At 41.5% G+C, this 17,300-nt stretch overlaps 1 protein-coding gene across 1 annotated transcript in view; it reads right to left on the bottom strand.

The window, feature by feature from the left end:
- The window catches only part of GPR182 (G protein-coupled receptor 182), a 116,166-nt gene extending 99,085 nt beyond the window's left edge, over window positions 1–17,081 (bottom strand). Inside the window, exon 1 of the mRNA XM_069653542.1 lies at window positions 17,030–17,081. The gene's annotated coding sequence lies outside the window, so the exon portion shown is untranslated. The remainder of the gene's footprint in view (window positions 1–17,029) is intronic.
- Window positions 17,082–17,300: the final 219 nt, after the last annotated feature.

Here is a 17,300-nt window from a genome sequence, read left to right as displayed (position 1 = left end):
AGCTTGCATTATTGCGGCTTCTAATCTGATCTCTGTGTATGAGGGCTGCTTCCATGTCTCCTGCTTGTGTTGTGCCTGTTCTGATTGTATAATCAAAGCTTACACTACTGCTGCCAGTGCAGTGGCTGTTCTGTGTGTGAAGTGTGGCGGCTGTGGAGAATGCTCTACGTTTTCCACGCCTGAGGAAAGTGTGCACTGCTGCTGCTGGTGTTGTACCTTATCTAGATGTGTGCTGGTGGTTTGTGTGAACTCCTAGTTGTTGTTTGCTGGATGCAACCTGTTGCATCGTCATGTGTGTTTCATAAAAGGCCGACTGCAAGCGCTCACGCAGTGGCAGGCCCACAATGTAACTTGTCGGTCGATGTTGTTCATCACCTTATTGCACAGCAATGTACACCATGTCTGAGTGGCTCATCCCCCAAGTCTCTGTCACCAAATGGACTGGCACACTTGCACAGCTCACTTCATCTGGCCTCGGCAGGCCACCTTCGCAGTAGAGGGGCGCACTACGCACTCACCAAAAAGCATATGCAGGCATATCAGTTACACTCCACTAATCTTCAGTGGCAGCTGGTGAATTTCCGAACTGGAGAGGCGTTAACTGTATGCCTTAATATGCAGGAGCGACCAACCACAGCGCGGGATCCCCAATGCAACCCCCTGCCCCCCCCAAGAACATTTCTGAAATAATGGGTTAAAATGGTGCACTTCACAGCATTTATTGTGAAAAATTGGGTACAAAGAAACATAGCTTGCTATCAGTTTTGTATGGTAGCATTTGAAAAAACCCAATAGATGCAAGTGACCAAAAGTGCACAGGACCATTTTCCAGCACATTTTCATGATGCATTTGTACACAACATAAGCAGCATATACAATATTTTCATGCTGGCTGTGCCCATACATATCCATGCATGCTACACCAACATATGCCAGTATTACCATATAAGGGCTCCCAGACAGTAAAACAGCTATGTCAAAGAAAGAAAGTTTATCCAGAATGGCTGTACCAAGATAGGCTAGTGTGCCATGTAATTACGTTTATGCTTGCTTTTGCCCTTGATACAAAGTATAGTGTCATGAACACACAAAGAATATGTGGCTAGACTAAAGCCACCAATGTAAGCCCATTAGACACCTACTAAGACTTCTCATGTCTGCTTTACCCTTGATGCCAAGTAAAAAATGTCATGCCACATTAAGAAAGTAAATGCAGACTGGCTCTACTTACATAGGTCAGTAAATCCACATAAAAACACTTATGTTTGCTTTAGCCTTGTACATAATAGACAATGCCATGCCACATAAAGCATATGCAGACTGAGACTACTAGTGCCAGTCTGCACATTTTTCTTAATGTGGCATGTTTTTTTTACTTGACATAAACGGAAAAGCAAACATGGTAAGTGTTATTGCGTGGTTAGCCTGGCCTACCTTCAATGGAGTGGGGGCTGACACACACTCACAAAAACAACAATTTCACTCGTGCATTTACACATCATTCATACAACACCTTGCATACCTGTAATCATAAACACACCAGAACAGATACATACAAGCATCAAGTGAAAAGCAACAGACACAAAATAATGAGAGATGACGAGGCGGGGGGAGCCCAGCTCCACTGCCTCTCAAATTGAACTAGCAGCGTAGACACGATGACTGACAGCAGAGGAGTCCTCTTCTGTCAGTCAGTGTGTTCACGTTGTGGAGAGGAGGGCCATCAGGCCCCACGTGGGGGGCCCGGTGCATGTGGAGGGTGCATGCATGTAAGTCAAGTGTTTTTTTTATGTGTGTGTATGCATGTATGTTGGTGTGTTCGTTTTCATGGTTGCATGCATGCAATGAGTTGCATGAATTATGTGTGAAAGCACAGTTGAAAGTGTTGCTTGTGTGTGTGGGTGTCAGCCCCCATTCTAACTTTAGTGGCCTTAAAGGGTTGGGGGCAACTGGGAGGCATGTTTTTTTGTGTGCAGTAACTACGCATCAACCATAAAGCAAACATAAGTGATATAACATGGTTGGAATGCCTTCATTTAATGTAGGTAAAGCAAACATAACAATTAGTTCTGCTTTATTCTTGATGCACAGTAACTGCATTAAGGTTAAAGGAAACATAAGTGTTGTGTTTGCATTACCTTTGATGCACAATTGCTGTGCATCAAGGGTAAATCAAACACATAAGTGTTGTTAACTGGCTGGGCTGGCCTATACTGAATGTAGGCCAGTGACAACATGTATGTTTCCTTTAACCTTGATGCAAAGTAACTGTGCATCAAAGGTAAAGCAAACCTAAATGTTATTAATCAAAAGCCCAACAAACATAACTGAAAGGCCCACTGGAAAAATGACCTGCCAGCCTTCAAAAACCTCCACTCTGAAAATGGGCATATTAATTCAGACTGTTTGTGTTTCCGCCAGTAACACAATGAAGGGTTGCGTTAAAATGGAAAGGCTATGTGAATGGCCAAACTGTGGAAATCAAAAAGCCTACCTTTCATTACAAAAGGAAAGGTCAAACTGAAAAGCAACCTTTAAATCGCTTTTGCAGAAGAAAATGAAAGGCCCTTTCTACATGAAAAGCAGGGGTTTCAAACACTGAAACTAAAATGGCTTTGCATGTGCGTTTTGCAGTTTTAAATCAACACATGAGAAAAATGTTCCCCAGCTAAAATAAAGATATTAGGGAAAAGACTTGGTGTGTGTTGACAAGATGAAATGTATTAAATGATATAATATGCTTCACATGCAAAATACCGGCAGCAATTGAAAAAGGCTATTTTGTTTCCAATAGCCCGAGACAGACCCTGTTGCTTCTGGTTGGACAGAAGTGCAAGGCCTGCATGGCTCCTTATCTGGAAGGGAAATCTCATAGCTGATGTACACGCCAAGTATTTATGACATGGCCAGATCAACACAGAACCAGCCCTGGATGGGGAAACATACTAAGAAATATAAGTTTTGAGATCAGAATTGTGGTCAACTTCAGATAACAGTACAAAGTACCAGATGTTGGCATGGCCTCATGGCATCACAGCGCAATGGTTAACTGTCTGCTGCATGATAAGGATCTTCTCAGCCCACCAAATTTCAAACAACAAAGAGGCTAATGGCTTTTACCCTGGCCGTAAACAAATATTCAGCCGAGGAGGCTCTGGTCACATGCTTGCCAAGAAATGAAAATGGCCTGGAGAAGTGAGAACTCAGATTTGCATAAAAGTGAAGATATTCATATCGACTATCATAACTAGTGATTTTCTCAGCAACAACAATGTTGTACTGTGTCCATTCATATGTCATTTGAAAGATAGTAATGAGCTGGCTATTCTGATGTAAATTTGATTTGCGATTTTTGGAAATCATGTTATCACATGAATTCTGTTCTGGCTGCCCCAAAAATATCCAGAATTTGAGACATTGCAAGCTGATGGATATAAAATTAGGTATCTGGAGATTAAATTGCATGTTCATAACCATTATACTTTTTGTATAAATGATGAAAGATTACCACGTGCCTGTCAGAACACAGCTGCCATTTTATCAAATCCCCCATGATTAGCTCAAACATAATATTTATATTACTTAAATTGAACTATATGGCACATTAGGGATATTAGAAGCACTAGGCACTTTATCATTTTACGGAGGAGTATTATACCTTTAACCAAACCTGGACAGATAAAAAACAAATGCATGTGTCACTTTATTAGTATAGAACTAACAAAGAAACTTTGCACAAACACAAGGTTTCTTTAGAATAAAGCATTAGTCACTATAATAATTTTGGGTTATGGCCATAGGAATATATAATGCATGTGTCACTTGATTGTCAGCTTTTTCCCTTGCCAACTGCACCTTGTAATTCAACTGAGGACCAACTCGGATATGAATCATTTTACTAATGAAAAACAAATCAAGCAATTTTGCACAAATACAGGTCTATTTTAGAATATAACCATGAGTCACTTTAAAAACTTGAGGTCAAGGTCATAGGAAGTCCAAATGCATGTGTCACTTTATTAGCGCCAACTAAGCACAAGTCACTTTAAGCATTCGAGGTTAGTGCAATATATAATGCAACCCAGGCTTTTGCAGAACAATGCCAACTATGGTAATTTATATCAATGTACAAACTATAGGTCAAACATTTCAAAAAGTCGGTGCCTAATTTCTAATAATATCAAGGCATACATAACTATGCATTTTACCCAATAGCCACAATCTCACCAGGTCACTCAATATGGCCACCCCGAATAGACAGACTCTAAACATAGCATTGCAGGTCTAGAGGCCAATGAAAGAGAAAAGGGTAACAATCCGATAGGCTTAAATGAAAGGAAACCATTGTGTTAACAGTAATCTGACGAAGCCCGTTTTGGGTGAAACGCGTAATTGTGTGCTTATTTTTGTACTCTCCATATGTCCACCTATTAAGAATAAAGGACTATTTATCACAGGAATTCAGCATGACTATGGCGTGTTTTCTCGGCAAAACGATGGAGGAGTGCAGCCGTCAACAGCTCAATAGCAGTTGTTTTTTTGTTGTGATATATATATATGTATACATATATATATATATATATGTCAATCATGGCATTTATTAGTAAATTACAAACATTTGCCATGTAGGTACCTTTGGCTAAAATTGAACATTAGAAACAAATGTGAATCTCAAAGGGGAGTTCCAATATTACTGTTCTAGACTCCTGAACCAATCCTTAGAGAGGGGTTGGTTTGGAGGGAAATGTGAATGACCAATCCTGGTTGTGAGATCAAGATCATAAATTAGCACCACCTAATGTTCACTTTCCATGGGAGGGGCTTACAGAGTAAGAAGTTATTGCACTATGGAAGAAGGGACAGCTGCCAAAAATAACCAAAGGAGATCTGCTGAAATTTCATCTGGGTGGAAATATTGGAAGAGGGATGGAGCTCTCTATTACTGGGGAGACTAGAAAACATAGACTGTGAGACTTCCTGGAACCATAGAGATTGCTGTGGAATTCCATTGACTGAAGTGCTGGCCAGAATTCTGTTTTCCCTAAGAGTGAAGTCCTGCTCAGTCTCCTTGAATGTCAAACACAGAGATTTCCAAAAGTTAGTAGGTTATCCAACAAAATGGCAGCGTGGGATCTATTTAATTAACCCATTCCCTTTCATAGTGGGTTCTCTTCCATTAGTGGGTGGGGGGGGGGGAAATTGTGTAGATCCTTATCATATTCGACTGTATATTAATGGAATTAACTCCCAAATAGATTGACACAGGGGAGCTTAGAAGAATTCAAAACGTTCATCCTCTCTCCTAGAGGGAAGATGCTAAATATATGACCATGCCACGAGCCCCAGCCAATTCAGAGGCTTCGAGTCTCTCACACCATCTGACCTGGGCAAAGTCTGACCTCGCTGTCTGCGGGGTCTGTGTTGGACTGCAGGAATCATCATCTGCCTGGTTGTGAGGGGCCTGCGCATATATTTTCCTACCATCTGCTATACCAGTGTACAGCCATTGAATATAATTGCCCGGCAACTCCTCCGATGTGAAGATCAGCATTCCCTGTTGCTGAGTAATGCCACTGAGCCTGCCCCCCAGCTATAGCCAATCCAGCGGCTTGGAGTCTCTTACAACATGCAGCCTGGCTGGAGCTGAGGCAAAGTCAGGCTAAGTCTGACCTTGCTGTCTGCGGCTGTCCGCAGCAGGATGCAGTATGGACATGATTGTTTCCTATAGTTTTGTACTACCTCATCTACTAGCTGTCCACATATGATGCACTGCAGATTCTGGCAACTCTCATTTCTCTTCCTCTCGCAACTATGATAACATTATCTACCTATCTTGTACTCATTATACTCCTTCTCTTGACCTGGCTCTCTGGAATGCCAGATCTTTGTGCAATAAATCTACTTCAGTATTAGATCTCTTTCTTTGACTTAACTTGCGCTTCCTCTGTATCACTGTAACTTGGAATTCTGCTTTCAATACTTTTATTCCTGCCTTCTTGTCTAAATCTCTTACATCTTTTCGTCATACCCCATGTCCATCTGCTTGTGGCGGGAGTGTTGGCATTCTCTACCTTTCCTTTTTTTGTTCTTGTCTGCTCTACTTTGACTCTCCCAGTCTTTTCTTCATTCGAATACTCATAAACTTCTTTTTCTAAGCCCTATTTCTTATCTCTGTTACTCATCTATCGACCACCTGGTCCGATTGGGTCATTTTGTGACGATGTTGATAATCTTCTTTCTTTTATTCTTCCGTCTTCGATTCCTTTTGTTCTTGTGGGATATTTTAATCTCCATCTGTCCTTTACACATGTAAACCTTCAATTTCTTTCAATTCTCGATTCTCATTTTCATTCTCCACTTTCTACTCCTCCATTGCATGTTTCAGGTTCTTCTTTAGATCTTAATTTCACCTCTTCCCTCTCCACATCTCCTGTGTCTTCACATTACTGGCTACATAGCAGTCGTTCAGATCATCATCTTCTTCCTTTCTCTGTTTTTCCTGCACGTCTGGTATCTGATTCTCCTTAGCACACTACAATGTCATAATATAGGTGGGATCTGCGCACCTTTAATACTCCTCTGTTTGCTTCATTATGTACTGCTGAACTTCCTTCACATACTTCTTTTGCTGCCTTACAAGGCTGCTATTTCATTGTGATCTTCCCTTATTTCTTCACAGGATGCTCTCTATCCTACATTTACATTCTATCCCTCTCATAAACCACCTCAACCCTGGCTTTCCTCTCAGCTTTGCACTATGTGACGTGCACTTTGCTGTCTTGAGCGCTGTTGGCGCAAGTACAGGTCCTAGGGGGACTATTTGTCTTATTCTTCTTATCATACACTTTATGACGGTCTCTTGCTTTCAGCTAAATGTTCTTATTTTTCTGATCTTCTTCATGCTCAGTCAACTGACCCTAAATGTTTGTTACAAACTCTCATACGCCTTCTTTCTCCTGCTATGTCTGATCATTCTAGCAACTCTATTTTAACTGCCTCTGACCTTGCTTTATTTTTCTCCTCTAAGGTGGTGTCACTTCGTGCCTCCATTGAGTGTTATACTTCTACCTCTCGTAAGACGATCCCACCATTGTCTCTTAATGCTACTATTTCTTATTTTTCTTATATTACGAATGATGACACCTATCTCGTGTTAACCCGGGCTCACCCTACTGCATCTCTGCTTGACCCTATGTCATCGGTGCTCGTTCCTCAAATCTATCCTTCTGTCATTCATATCTTACTTCCTTATTTAATATTTGTCTTTTAACTTCTGTTTTTCCTAGCTATTTCAAGCATGCCAATATCCTTCCTATCTTGAAAAAACCTTCTTCTGATCCCTCCCTCACTTCAAATCTTTGTCCTATTTCTCTTTTGCCTTATCTCTCTGAATTACTCGAATGTCTTGTCTATTCTCAAGTTTCCACTTTTGTTTCTGATAATTGTATTCTTCCTCATTTTCAGTCGAGGTTCTAGCCTTTTCATTCCACTGAAACTAATCTTCTCTTCTTTCTGTTTCTAATTCTTTACTGTCAGCACGTTCCTCTAAACACTCATACTCGCTTATTCTGTTAAACTTGTCTGCGGCTTTTGACACTGTTGATTACTCTCTCTTACTTTCTTCCCTTTTCCTCTTTTGGATTTTCAGGGTCTGTTCTATCTTGGTTCCAGTCCTACTTATTCCAAAGGACATTCTCAGTGTCCTGCCCTGGATCAGCCTCTGACACATTTCCTCTTGTCCATGGTGTTCCCCAAGTCTTGGTCCTTGGCCCAGTCCTCTTTTCTCTCTATACTTCTCCCTTGGCACAAGTTATTTCAACGTCCGGTCTTTCTCACCACTTTAATGCGAATGCCCCTCAACTTTTATTGTCTTTCTCTTCCTTCCCTCCTGAAGTTCACAATAAACTCTCCACATGTCTCGTAGCCATCAATTCCTGGATGACAGCACATTTTTTGGTATTAAATCCTGCCAAAACTGAAGTACTCCTTTTCCCCACAAACACCATTACTTCTCCCCTTCCTCCATCTTCTATTTTGTTTCCTCCTTCTTTGCTTCCTTTTCTTCCCCAGCTTGTAACTTAGGACTTTACTTTGCTTCTGATCAATCTTTTGCTCATCATATCTCTTTATCGTCCCATGCTTGTTGTTATCATTTGTACAGCATCCGCAAAGCTAGTCCTTTCTTAACCTTTGATGCAACAAAACTTTTTCTGACTTTCCTATTGTTCAGTCTCTCTATTTGGTCTTCCTTTCTCTCGTCTTTCTCCACCGAAATCAGTTTTTAATGCTTCTGTTTGTCTACTTTATCTTCTCGAACGTGATTGAATTGTCTCCTCTCTCTCTGCTCTTGGCTGGCTCTCTTTCCATTCTCGTCTCAAATAAAAAAATTTGTGTCTAGTCTTTAAATCTCATCATAATCTTGCTCCTACTTATCTCTCTTTGTTGGTCTCTTTTTATGTCCCTACTCGTTCTCTTCGCTCTCAGTCATAACTTCTTCTTGCAGCTTTTCGTCCTCTTGTGTTAGTTCCTGCTTTTGTTATTTTACTTTGACTTTTTCTCTCCATTCAATTTCTTCATGCTCTTTATTTCGTTCTTCACTGAAGACCTATTTATTGCAAACTGACATACAAGGCTGAATGTTGTTCTATTCTTGCTTCAATTTTAATTGTATTGTACAATTTTTATGAATCTCTGTACAGCACTTTGGGTTAAAGCACTTTATAAAAATACTCAAAGGTAGGGTGAGCTTACACATTTAGTGCGCCCCATGAATAGTATCATATCATTCATGCACAGAACCGAAGGTTCTCAAAAAGAAGGGAGAAGTCTTGAGGAATATTTTAAATTGCTTTATTTACAAATTACTGTAGCCTTTAGTGGATGATAAGTGTTTCGGCAAACATTGACTTGCCTTTCTCAAATCCAGGCCTTGCTCACTTGCGTGAATATAAGCATAATGCAGGTTAGTGATGAGTCATGGGCTCTACTCAACAAGCTGAGGACACATCCGCATGAGGTGGGATTGAGCCCATGACTCATCACTAACCTGCATTATGCTTATATTCATGCAAGTGAGCAAGTCCTGGATTTGAGAAAGGCAAGTCAATGTTTGTTGAAACACGTGTCATCCACTAAAGGCTACAGTAATTTGTAAATAAAGCAATTTCAAATATTCCTCAAGTCCTCTCCCTTCTTTTTGAGTACCTTCGGTTCTGTGCATGAATGGTATGATACTATTCATGGGGCGCACTAAATGTGTAAGCTCACCCTACCTTTGGAAATTTTGAACAACAGAGTTGAGGGTCTCTATTTCTCCGTAGACGCTTACATTGGTGCGACCAATAGCTAACACAGGGCTCCTACAATCAAGATCTCTCAAGTTCTTAGCAACACACATACAACAAGGTCGCGAGGTATTACTGCAGAAGGTGTCAACCAAAACGTCCCTCATCATTAGTCATCTTTATAAAAATACAATGCCAAAAATACAAATACAAATACAAAATAGACATTTCAAGTAATTGGGGTGCCTTGTTTTTCCTGTTCACCCCTGACTTCTCTTATGAAAAGGGGTGTCCTTTTCTAAAACGAAATGCCAAACTGATACCTTTTACCAATACCTGTTTAAGCAAAAGATATACTTGCCACCAAAACAAAATTGATAATTATTACCATCCCAAACCTTGCCTTTCAACCCAAAAGATACTTGTTCCAAAAATGTGCTTTTAAACAAAAGTTATCCTTATCTTAAAACGAAATTCCCAAGTGTCACCACTCTTTCAACATTGCATTTAACAGGGTGCCCTTGGCCCCACAAACGAAAATTCTAAACTGTCCAACTTCCCCAACACATGCCTTGAAGTGAAGGGTGTCTGAAAAACAAAGTGACAATCATTCCCATTTTACTGTCCAACTTTTGCAACACTGGCCTTTAAGTGAGGGGGGACTGAAAAATGAAACTCCTAAACTGTCCCCACTCCCTAGACCTGGCCTTTGAACAGAAGGGTGCTAAATGTAATTAATGCTTGGGTTTTTGGGGTGGTTGGGAGAAGTGCTTTGCAAAAGCGAGACCTCATGTATCCAACACTGAATGTGTGATATATGTTTTGTTTTAAAACCCAACTTGTGTTTATTTCTAAGCTAAATCAGGTGAAGTCATTTTTGCCTCAGGCATTTTTACAAATCTGTAATTTCAACTGCTAGCATTTTGAGTGTGCAGGGAACTCCACATCTCAAGCCTTGAAGTTGAACTAGTTTTCATAAAACGAAATGTGTGCCTATGTTTGACCCTAAAAACTCTCAGCCAGAAATGGGAAGATTATGTGCTAGTAGTGTGCAGTGCTATTATTATCGAAATTCAGCATAATACGGGATTCATGGGAAAAGAGCTTTAACCGTTTATTTAGCCTGTGTTCCATGTTTGGGAGACAAAAGTAAATGTAGGAAAAGTGTGTTTTGTAATTGAAGAGGTGTTTTCTGCCACAAAGAAGGTGGTAGCTGTAATTAAACCAACTTATTATTCATTGAGTTTATAGCTGAAATAAATACATATCCTTTCTATACCACGGCCTGGTTCTTGGCTCACTGCAGGCGGGAGATTAATGTGGCTCTATATGAGTCTTCAATAGGGCCAGCGCTAAAAAGAAAACATGAGCGAAGTAGTGTAGGCTCCTTGATTGGGGATGGGGAGAACTCCCCAGGTTACGGGTGGTATCTCAATATAACGCTACACAGCACAATAATGAAAGGTGGAGCAGTCGAGCTTCTGCTGCCTCTCATTATTTTGTGCTATGTTGAGCTCTGCATTCAAATGGAGAATTAATGCATAGTGGGGGACACAACTCTGCTCAGGTGCAGGCAGCGCAGTCCCCCCATGCAAATGAATCACATGTGTCGACTGTGCTGCGTGCCACTCAGGTTATGGGGTGGAGTCCTCCCCACCCATAGTGGCCGGCCGCCACTGCTTATCATGTCTACAGAGTCCAGCATGACGGGCCTCACCATGATTTCGCGTTTGCAGTTCCAGTGCAGAGTGCTTGTGCCATTACCGGAGGTCTGCGCCCAAAGATACAATGCAGCCCACGTGAATAAGGTCTGATTTCCCAACACTTTTTGAGGTGCAATTGCAGGGGCGGGCATGCAAGCCCCACAAGACACTGCAGTGAGTAACAAGGTGGAGTCACAGCTATAGTCAGCAGTTGTATCCAGCTCCATTGGATGATGGGTGGCATGCAAGTCCACTTTTCATGTTTCGGCAATGGGTGAGTTTGTGCACCATTGAGTCAAGGTTTTCATTGGGTAGAACACCTTGAGATGAATTTTACAGCAGTTCATGAGTAAATTATGTTGTCCAGCAATTCATACTCCTATACATAGCAGGCAAGGTGGCCAACAGGATCTTCAAGAACATTCACTGCACCTATGAATCATATATGGCAGCAAAAACATTGAGTTGGACAAACTCAAACGTGAAGTCCTCATCAAGAAGGTGGCAGGCCCCACTCTCTGGATCTGCTCCATAGTTGTTGCAACCAAGCCCAAACAGCTGGACTGAATCAGAATATGTGTGGAAATGTTCTCCCCAACAAGGCAATCAGAACAGCGTGCCATCCGCCACCCGCCACAGATTGTCGGGACAGCTATACAAGCGGGTAAGTTGAAGGGTATTTTGAAGATTCAAGATCATAGTACAGCTGATGCAAATGTGACCACACGGGGACTGTGGAAGAAGCGCAATGAGCTTGCATTTTCATCTGATGGTCTCTGGCTGAGAGGTTTGATAATTGAGATACCAGTAACGTTAGTGGACAGAGTGATGCATCAGCAAAGAGAGAGAGAGAGAGAGAGCATCAAGTCTAAGCGAAAAAGAAGGTGAGGATTTGCAAAAGGTTCTGGTTTCCATATCACTACACTAAAATTGCGACAATCCTCTGTTGCTGTTTGGTATCAGCTGATTGCAACACTAAGTTGTTTTTCTCAGACGGCAAAAACCATGCTCTAATGGATCAAAATACACTCCTTACCAAATGGATAAGACTAATAGTATATATAGCAAAAAAGGAGTGTAAACACCGTACAATATACCCACAGAGATGACAAACACTAGGAATCAAATATTCCCAAATATACTTATTCATACATAAATTTATTTAATTATAACACTCTTAAAATGATCACATTACATAAAATTCATAGTTGAACACACAATATATAAAAAACATCAAGAGACTGTACTTTACAACACACATGAAAATCCCAAAAATGGGTTGATTCTGTTGATTTTAAATTGACTCCGTGTGAAACTCCACACTGGAGTGATTTCTCTTTTGACTCGGTTTTATTGGTACTTGCTCAGTAACCCAACCCTACTTGTACAAGTTTCTGTCCTGAAAACACAGATTAATGTGGGACATTCATCAGGGGTAAAGTGATATGTGTTTTTTCCAAAAGGTGATGGTGTTTCCTCCTATCACTTTCTTGCAGCCATAAGATTTCTAAAATTAACTCCCTGTGGAATAAAAACAAATTCTATTACTAAATTTGTACGACTGTTTCGTGTCTTATAATTTAGACTACAAAACTCAGCACCCTGATCCAAAAAAAGGGTGTTTAGGATATATATATATTTACATACCTTATAAATTGTGGTAATAACTTCCACGACAACGCCAAATCTTTGGTATTGATAAAAGCGGCTTCCAATTAGTTTAAAGAAGGTCGCTCCAAAACTTCCTCTCAAATTCTACAACAAAAAACACATAGGGAAAAAAACTTTTTTCTAGGAAAAGATTTTTCAGGGGTAGGTTTCAGAATGGTAGAACAGGATCGAGTGGGAATAGTAATGAAGGTGAGAACAGACCTAATAGAGGAAGAGGTGCAAGAGGTAACAATCAGGGTAGAAATGGCCAAAGGCAGCCTTTTTTAGAAAGAGGCAATGGACAAAGACAATGGGCCCCAGACCGGATGCAGACCCGGAGCCACAGGGGTTGGTAGTGAATCTTTCTGCTACCACATTACCTGAACATGAAAAATGTGTGTTGAATAAAGGTTTGAATTATGTTATATCCAAATACCATAATCCTTTTGAGTTTAGAGTGGAGTTCCAACAATTTATGAGAAAAGTCCACCTAAAAGAATTTTTTGAAAACAACACCTTTACTGGTTCAGGAAACTGTAGTGGCTTAAGAAATCCTTCAACTTTTTGTGCCCCCCCTTCCTCTTACTCTCCTGAATCCATTGTTTTTGAAAGTAAAGTATTGGAAGATTTAAGTGTTCTGGAATCGATGGGCATCCCCAGCCACTCAAACCTAAGCAAAAATGAACAAAGTACCTTAAAATCTTTAGGGTCAAATCCCAATATCATCATTCGACAAGCTGATAAAGGGGGCGCGATAGTAGTTCTGGATACTTATATATTGTGTGTTCAACTATGAATTTTATGTAATGTGATCATTTTAAGAGTGTTATAATTAAATAAATGTATGTATGAATAAGTATATTTGGGAATATTTGATTCCTAGTGTTTGTCATCTCTGTGGGTATATTGTACGGTTTTTACACTCCTTTTTTGCTATATATGCAACACTAAGTTGGCCATACCCATAGAGGCCCCACAGCAAAATTCAAAGCCCCGGACAACAGGGACCTAATTTCACCAAAATGCTGGGGTAGTGGAAGTGACATCAGATGGCCCTTGACCTCTGATGACATCACAGGACGTGATGTCATTTGCCCCTGAACCCAAGTGACATCTCGGGAAGTGATGGCACACCCCGGCTTCAGATGCGTGGAACACCCGTGTTAACAGGCGCTCTCATTTCAGCCAGATATAAGAATCGAGGCACAGAGGGAGGCGAGGTTTGCCCACGATTACACATTTGGGGAAAGTAATTTTCCAAATTCGACGTGGGGCCTATTTGTAAAACATACATAATGCAGTACTTGTAACAGGACAACCGAAATCTCTAACGCAGGCTACAGCTAGTGTATGAAACATTTATAGATCAATGGACACAGAAATGCTTGTTATCTGTGGCATTGGTGTGTTAAAGAAGCCAAAAAAGCACAGACCTAGGGAGGCGTGTGCTGTCTGTTTACCCAGGAGCAAATGCTGCACAAGCAAGGCCTGAAAATTCAATCATTGACCAGGATTTAGTATCAACAAAATTCCCTGGTTATGAATGTATCTGTGAGTCAGTTACCACTGTGACAGAAGAAACCTATTGTGCGGGTGTAATCTGAGGCCATCTGTCTCTGTGTGCATTTAATCTATAAGTAATGTGACAAGTAACCACATGTTGTCCTCCACAACCTAGAGCCGAACAGAACACCTTGATGTCCCAGGCTTTGATACATGACTCTTCTTCAATCTTTTTCAATGGGGTCAAGTGTGGGGAGCGGACAGGGCTGCACCTCCCACAAGAGTGGGGTTCAATGCATCTACGATTTTCAGAGCTCTATGTGCGAGGTGTGTTATTCAGTTACCGCCCCCCCACCCGCCCCAAGGATTGGCATGTGAATGAAGCTTCCACAAAGCCCTTTCCTAGAAGGAGTTTGAGTAGGGAAGGGTGGGTCACTCCATGGCTCTCTCACTTCTGAGACTCTGTGTCCAATGTTTATTTTCTTAAACAGTGTTGCACCAGACCAGGGTCCTGGTCAAGTTTGGGGACCCTCTCAACCATTCACATCACACTTGAATGCGTTCAAGGTGTGCAGAGCCCGATCAGTGGCGTAGCACAACATTTAGAAGCCCCCCTGCAAACCATGCTGAGCCCCTCCCTGCAAGCTCCTTAACAAAGCACAGGGCATGCCACACCCCGGCCCGGACACACACATGTGTGCAATGCCCATGATGATTATGCTGCTGCAGGGACATGCACTACTCCAAGTACAAGAAGTAAATATGTTTTTTAATCAAAGCTTAAATGTTTCACCTAGTTTAGAAAGAAAGGGGTGGTGCCTGGTCCCAAAATATACCAGCCATCAGTGGTGGCTGGTGAGTTGTTTTATTGAAGGGTGTAAATATCTAGCACAAATATGCAATTGCGACTGAGCATAGCGAAGGGGCCTGAACTAAAGAAAATGGTTTGGGGGGGAGTCATGGGGATTCTTTCCCCTCCCATAAGAAAATGTTTTGAATAATGGGTTCAGATGGTGCATTACAGAGCACACTTTCTTTGGAAATTTGGGTAGAAGGCCGACAGTTTGCAATTGGTTTTCTAGGGTGTAGAATGGAAATAAAGTACAATAGATGCAACGCACCAAAAATGCAAAAGCGCATTTCCCAATGGACGGTCATGCCGGTCCCATCAATATATAGCAATATAAAAAATATTTTAATGCTAACTGTGCACAAATTTCCATGTGGTCTTCAGCAACATATGCTAGTATTCCCATCTGAGAACATACTCATGTTCGCTTTGAGGTGTTTTTTACAGTATCACTTGCTGACATAAACACCATTGCCCGGGCTTTCATTGCCTCATAGGTACAGGTAACTGTGCAAAATTTGATGCAGATTGGTGAAACAGTGTGTAATTGTACAGGGAATAAACACGAAGCCAAATACCCACACACACATTTGCACTTTTGCTGAAATCCAGGGAAAGGGGTGGGGTTTCCAGATGTCATGTAGCCAGTAATGTCCAGAGGGTCCCAACAGGTGACTTTGCAAAATATGGTGAAAACTGGTGAAACAGTGTGAAATTATAGGGAACATATGCGAAGCCACAAACCCACACATCCAGAGACATATGCTGAAATCCAGGAAAAGGAGTGGTGTGTCCAAATATTATGTAGCCAGTAATGTTTGGAGGGTCCTAACAGGACACTGTGCAAAATTTGGTGCAGATTGGTGACAGTGTGGAGTTGTATACGGAACATATGCGAAGCCACAAACTCGCAAACCCACAAATCCACACATTTTCACTTATATGTAAGTAGACTACTGACACTAGGCACAAAGCTGGTTCTGCCAATATATGCCAGTACTCCTATGTAAGAAAATACTCCTGTTGGTTTGGCCATTGAAAGTGACATGTCACAACAAGAAAACATGTCCAAACTGGTTCCAATGTAAACCAGTCTAGACCCATAAAAACTCTTAAGTTCCTTGCTTCATCATAAATACTCAGTTAATAAAAGGTCATGCTACAGTTTGAAATATACATGCTGCTTCAACCTAACGTAAGTCTAGCGAGGTAATACTACTTATCATACTTGCTTTATCAAAGATGCTGAGTAATAAACGCCATGCCACAGTAAGCAATGGCTAGAATGGCTGTACCAAAATGCAATCTAGCCAAGTAATGAGACACATGAACTTGGCTTTGCCTGGAAATACCAGTAAAACATAAGGGATGTGTCAAAATGCTCTAGTGATCCCCAGTCTCTCTCTCTCTCTCTCTCTCTCTCTCTCTCTGTGTCTCACTCACTTTCTCTCTTTCTTTCTTTTCCTCTAATTTTTTCTCTCTCTCACACACACACACAAACACACTCTCTCTCTCTCTTTCTCTCTCTCTCTCTCTCTCTCTCTGTCTCTCTCACTCTCTCTCTCTCTCTTCCCCCACTCACTGACCCACCAAAATCACCCATACACCTCTCATGTCCACTTGCATTGCATTCTCCACACAGGAACACACCCACCCACCCAGAACATTCAAACACACACGATCACATTCTTACTAATTCACCCACCAGTCACTGACCCATACACCTTCTCTCGCATCCACTCACATTGCATTCTCCACACAGACATGTACCCATCCAGAACATTGAAACACGCCATCACATTCATACTCATTCACCCACCAGTCACTCAATCATACTTCTTCTCTTACATCCACTCTCACTGCATTATCTACACAGGCACACAGACACCCACCCACCCAGAACATTCAAACACACACACTATCACATTTAATCTCATTCCCCCACCACTCACTGACTTATAGCACATACATACATCTGACATGCACTTCACACGTGCAAAATACACATCACATTTTAGTTAAAAAAAAAGCCCTTTTACCTGTTTTTCGAGTTTTGGTCTGTCACTTCAGGCCACCCTCGGCCCCTTCGTGCTGCTCAATAACAGGAAACAGGAAACTGGGAATGCTTCCTGGTTCCTTAATATGAGCCGCGAGGAAGCCGGAGGAGAAGGGGTTGGAGCTGAACTTGGCATGTGACACGTGCCTCATGTCATGGTCAGCTCCAACCCCTACTGAGTGCTTCCTTCTTGTGCTGCACCCTGATGGGTGAAGAATGCGCCGGGGCACCTCCAGACCTGGTGTGGCGGGGCC

The sequence above is a fragment of the Ambystoma mexicanum genome, chromosome 3q, assembly GCF_040938575.1.
Source record: "Ambystoma mexicanum isolate Mex_15411 chromosome 3q, UKY_AmexF1_1, whole genome shotgun sequence".
Lineage (NCBI taxonomy): Eukaryota > Metazoa > Chordata > Amphibia > Caudata > Ambystomatidae > Ambystoma > Ambystoma mexicanum.
This window is presented reverse-complemented; position numbering and strand designations above follow the sequence as displayed.